General features: G+C 34.8%; 1 pseudogene; it reads right to left on the reverse strand.

Moving 5' to 3' along the window:
* Nucleotides 1–398: 398 nt before the first annotated feature.
* On the reverse strand, nt 399–4,950 carry LOC118832050 (annotated as a pseudogene).
* Nucleotides 4,951–5,686: the final 736 nt, after the last annotated feature.

Raw genomic sequence — 5,686 nt, forward strand, 5'->3', positions numbered from 1 at the left:
AAATATTGTGTAGCCACAATCAGGACAACAGAAGATTTAGCAGCTTCTACCTGAAAGGATTAGAGGGCTTAGAATATGATATTCCAGAGGGCAAGGAAGCTAGGATTACAACCAAGGATCATCTACCCTGCAAAACTTAGTATAATCCTTCAGTGGAAGAGATGGGCATTCAATGAGATAGAAGACTTTCAAGCATTCTTGATGAAAAGACTAGAGCTGAATAGAAAATTTGAATTTCAAATACAAGACTCAAGAGAAGTATAAGAAGGTGCATCAGAAAGGGAAATCATAAGGGACGTAATAAGTTTAAACTATTTACATCCCTACATGGGAGAATGATATTTGTAACTTGTAAGACATAGTTTAATTTCTTTAGAAAAAAAAAGAAAAACAAACATCTATAAGGTTGCAAAAGCAGCTGCCTGGGTCCTCTGGATAGACACACAAGTGTGAGTCTTCACAAGATGGTCGGTGAAATCCTGATAGGGAGATTTAGTGAATACTATCTCCTTCCACAGGTCTAGGGTTAGATAGCTGTATGTTTTGGACACGGCATCAAAGGCAGCTTTAGCAAAATTGTCCAGAGTGGCAGTACAGCCTCTTGTGGAAGTGTATCAGTCATCAGTTCCAGCCATCATCAGGAGCTTCTTAGGCACAAAAGCTGAGACAATGCAAGTACCTCTAGGGATGGGGATCAGGCACACCAGAACTGATCCACAATGCCCAGTGACCTTGCAGGGCACAGTGTGAGGCTTTCCAATATTGTTCCCCTAGTAGCCACATTTCACAGGAATGATGGACAGCTTGGCCAGAACGATAGCACCACCAATAGCTGTGGCCACTTCCTTAGAGCACTTGACACCCAGACCAATATGGCTATTGTAGTCAGTGATGGCCACAAAAGCCTCGAACCTGGTACATTGTCCACCTCTAGTTTCTTTCTGAACAGGCATGATCTTCAGAACCTCATCTTTCCATGAAGATCCCAGGAAGAAATCTATGATCCCAGACTCCTTGATAGGAAGCAAGAAAAGATAGATCTCTTCCAAAGACTTGATCTTCATGTTCCTGATTAGTCAGCCCCGGTTAGTGACAGGAGCTCACTGCTTCTCTTTGGCCTTTCCTCCCCAGGCCCCATGGCACAGCCACAGCCATGACCTTGACCACAGTTCCAGCCTCGACTTCAGTCTCCACTGCTGAAGCCACCAAGGAAATCACCCCAGCCTCTGACTGTGGGGCTCCCGGGGCCCGCACCTCCCATACCACCAGTGTCCTCTACCATTTGGTGTTCACTAGAAGTAGAAGCATTAGGAGAGTTAGAAGGAGTGTATATGGACAGAGGGCACAAATTGTGAGTTGATTATGAAGGGATGATATCTAAAATACAACATTAAAGTATGAGAGAGCAATGTACTAGGAGTGAAAGGAGAGAAAAAACAGAATAAATGCTGGTAGGGGGAATAGTATAAAAGGAAATGCAATTAGCAATAGTAACTGTGAAATGAATTTTGTAGCAAGTTTCTTTGATAGAGACCTCATTTATCTAATATAGCAAATATGTTAGTTATATGACATATGTGGAATATGTCATATAAATTTGACCCTGTGTCAAATTTATAAAGATGAGAGCCATTCCCCTACTGATTAATGATCAAAAGATTTAATCAGTTTTCAGATAAAGTAATTAAAGCTCTTTATGGCCATATAATAACAGTCTTACTCACTATTGATTAGAGAAATGCAAATGAAAACAATTCTGTGGTACTCTCAGAAGAAAAAAATGTAATGACAAATGTTGGAAGATATGTGGGGAAAATGAGACATTAATGCATTGTTGGCAGAGTTGTGAACTGATTAAACCATTCTATAAAGCAGTTTGGAACTACACCCCAAGAGCTATAAAACCATGCATATACTTTGATCTAGCAATGCTACTACTAGGTCTGTAACCCAAAAGAGATAAAAAAAGAAAAAGATATAGGACCTATACGTACAAAAATATTTAGAGCGGCTATTTTCTGAGGGTAAAGAATTAGAAATTGAGGGCATGACTATCAATTGGAGAACAAATAATAAAAAAGATAAAAGTTCTTTCTCTGGATGTGAATAGCATTTTCCATCATGAATCTTTTGGAATTGTCTTAGATCCTTGAATTCCTGAGAAGAGCTAAGTCTAGCAAAGTCAGTCATTGCACTGTGTGGCTGTTACTGTGTCAAATATTCTTCTAGTGCTGCTCAATTCACTCAGCAGCAGTTCATTATAAGTCTTTCCAGGTTTTTCTAAAATCTGCCTCCTCATCATTCCTTATAGCACAATACCATTTCATTATATTCATATGCCACAATTTGTTCAGCCATTCCCCAGTTGATGGACATCCCCTCAATTTCCAATTCTTGACTACCACAAAAAGAGCTGCTATAAATATTTTTGTAGATGTGGGTCCTTTCCCATTTTTATGATCTCTTTGGGATATAGCCCTAGAAATAGTATTGCTAGGCCAAATGGTATGCACAACTTTATAGCCCTTTGGGCACAGTTCCAAATTTCTGTCCAGGATGGTTGAATCAGTTCACAACTACACCAACAATGCATTAGTGTTCCAGCTTCCTCCATTTTCTCTGATATTTATCATTTGCCCGTTTTTTTCATGTTAGCCAATCTGATAGGTGTGATGTGATACCTCAGAGTTCTTTTGATTTGCATTTCTCTAATCAATAATGATTAGGGTATGTTTTCATATGACTAGATAGCTTTAATTTCTTTATCTGAAAACTGCCTGCTATATCCTTTAACAATTTATCAATTGGGGAATGGCTTGTATTCTTGAAGATATAACTTAGTTCTTTATATATTTCAGAACTGAAGCCTTTATCAGAGACCCTGGCTGTGAAAAAGGTTTCCCAACTTTCTGCTGACCTTCTAATCTTGGTTGAACTGCCTTTTTTTAAGAAAAAAAACTTTAATTTAATGTAATCAAAAGTATCCAATTTGCATTCCATAATGTTATCTAATCCTGGTTTGGTCATAAATTCTTCTGTTCTCCATCAACCCGAGAGTTAAACTATTCCTTGCTCTAGTTGTTTGCTTTTTGTATCTGCCTTTATGTCTAAATCGTGTACCCATTTTGACTTTATCTTGGCATACAGCAACTATGCTTAGTTTCTGCCATACTGCTTTCCAGTTTTTCCAGCAGGTTTTGTGAAATAGTGAGTTCTTCTCCAAGAAGCTGGAGTCTTTCAGTTTATTGAATACTAGATTTCTATAATCATTGACTATTGTGTCTTATGTACCTAAGCTATTCCACTAATCCATGACTCTATTTCTTAGCCAAGTAGTTTTGATGATTGTTGCTTTATAATACAGTTTAGGATCTGGTATGGCTAGGGCACCTTCCCATGCATTTCTTTTCATTAAAATTCCATTCATATTCTGGACTTTTTTCTTCCAGATGAATTTTGTTACTTGCTCTAGCCCTATAAAATAATTTTGGTAGTTGGATTTGTATGGCACTAAATAAGTAAATTAATTTAGGTAGAAATGTTATTTTTATTGTATTAGCTCAGCCTACCCATGAGCAACTGACAACTTTCCAGTTATTTTCATCTGAATTTATTTGTGTGAAATGTGCTTTGTAATTGTTTTCATACAGTTCCTATGTTTTTTTTGGCAGGTAGACTCCAAATATTTTATGATGTCAACATTAATTGTAAACAGAATTTCTCTTTCTATCTCTTAATGTTGGACTTTTTAGTAATATATATATATATATATGTATATATATATACATATGTGTGTGTGTATACATACATATATATATATATATATATATATATATATATATATATATATATATATATATAAATGCCAATGACTTATGTGGGTTTACTTTATATCCTGCAACTTTGTCAAAATTGTTCATTTTTTCAAGTAGTTTTTTACTTGATTCTCTAAGATTCTCTAAATATATCATCATGTCATCTGCAAAAAGTGATAGCTTTCTTTCTTACTTGCCTATTCTAATTCCTTCAATTTCTTTTTCTTCTCTTAAGGCTAAATCTAACATCTCTAGTACAATATTGGATAACATACTGGTGATAATGGACATCCTTATTTCACCCTTTATCTAATGGGAGATGCTTCTAGTTTATGCCCATTACATGTCATGCTTGCTGATGGTTTTAGATAGATACTACTTATCATTTTAAACAAGACTCCATTTATCCCTATATTCTCTATTTTTTAAATAGGAATGGGTGTTGTATTTTGTCAAAAGCTTTTTCTGCATCTATTGAGATAGTCATATGATTTCTATTAGTTTGTTGTTGATATGATCAGTTATACTGATAATTTTCCTAGTATTGAACAAGCCCCGCATTCTTATATATAGATAGGTAGATAGATAGATAGATAGATATAGATATAGATATAGATATAGATATAGATATAGATATAGATATAGATCCTATTTGGTCATAGTGTCTTATTCTCATGATAAATTATTGTAATCTCTTTGCTTATATTTTATTTAATTTTTTTCCATTTTTATTCATTAGGGAAATTGGTCTATACTTTATTTCTCTGCTTTGACTCTTTCTACTTTAGGTATCAATAACCATAATTGTATCATAAAAAGAATTTGGTAAAACTCCTTCTTTGCCTATTTTCCCAAATAGTTTGTATAGTGTTTGAATTAATTGTTCTTTAAATATTTTATGGATTTCATTTCTACATCACCATGTAGCCCTGGAGATTTTTTCTTAGGGAGTTCATTAATGCCTTGTTCAATTTAGTTTTTTTTTTTTTCTGAAATGGGGCTATTTAATTATTTTATTTCCTCCTCTTTTCATCTAGTCAATTTCTATTTTTTTGTAAATATTAACACATTTCACTAAGATTGTCAAATTTATTGACTTTACCTGCTCTTTTTCTTGTGGCCAATAATTGGACATCAAGGGTATACCCATCAATTGAGGAATGGCTAAACGTGTTGTTGTATATGAATGTAATGGACTGTGGTGTATGAATTCCATAAGGAATGATAAGCAGGTAGACTTCAGAAAAATCTGGAAATACTTTCATGAATGGATGCTGAGTAAAGTGAGCAGAATTCGAACAATGTACTCAGTAACAGCAACATTGTGGAATGACTAACTTTGATAGACTTAGCTCTTCTCAGCAATGCAAGGATCTAAGAGAACTCTAAAAGACTCACTGTACAAAATGCTATGGAGTCTGAATTCAGATGAAAGTATATTATTTGTTCTCTCTATCTCTATCTGTGTGTGTGTGTGTGTGTGTGTGTGTGTGTGTGTGTTTCTTTCTTGTGGTTCTTCCCATTGGTTCTGGTTCTTTTTTTTTTTAAACATGACTAATGGTGAAATATGTTCAATATGTAAAGTCTGTATTGGACTGCATGCCATCTTGCAGAGGGGGGAGGGTAGGGAGGCAGAGAAAATTTAGAACTCAAAATCTTATGGTAGTGAAAGTTGAAAACTAAAAATAAATTAATTAACACAAAACATGGCTAATGTGGAAATTTGCTTAAATATATGCATTGGTAATGGAATGGAATTTCTTTTTTTTTTTCTTGCTTGAATCAGTGGGAGAAAGTTGAGGGAAATGGAGATAATTTGGAACTGACAAAAAGGAAAAATGTCTGTGCTTTAAAAAAAATTTAAAAAATAT

This window comes from Trichosurus vulpecula, chromosome 9, assembly GCF_011100635.1.
Source record: "Trichosurus vulpecula isolate mTriVul1 chromosome 9, mTriVul1.pri, whole genome shotgun sequence".
Classification (NCBI taxonomy): domain Eukaryota; kingdom Metazoa; phylum Chordata; class Mammalia; order Diprotodontia; family Phalangeridae; genus Trichosurus; species Trichosurus vulpecula.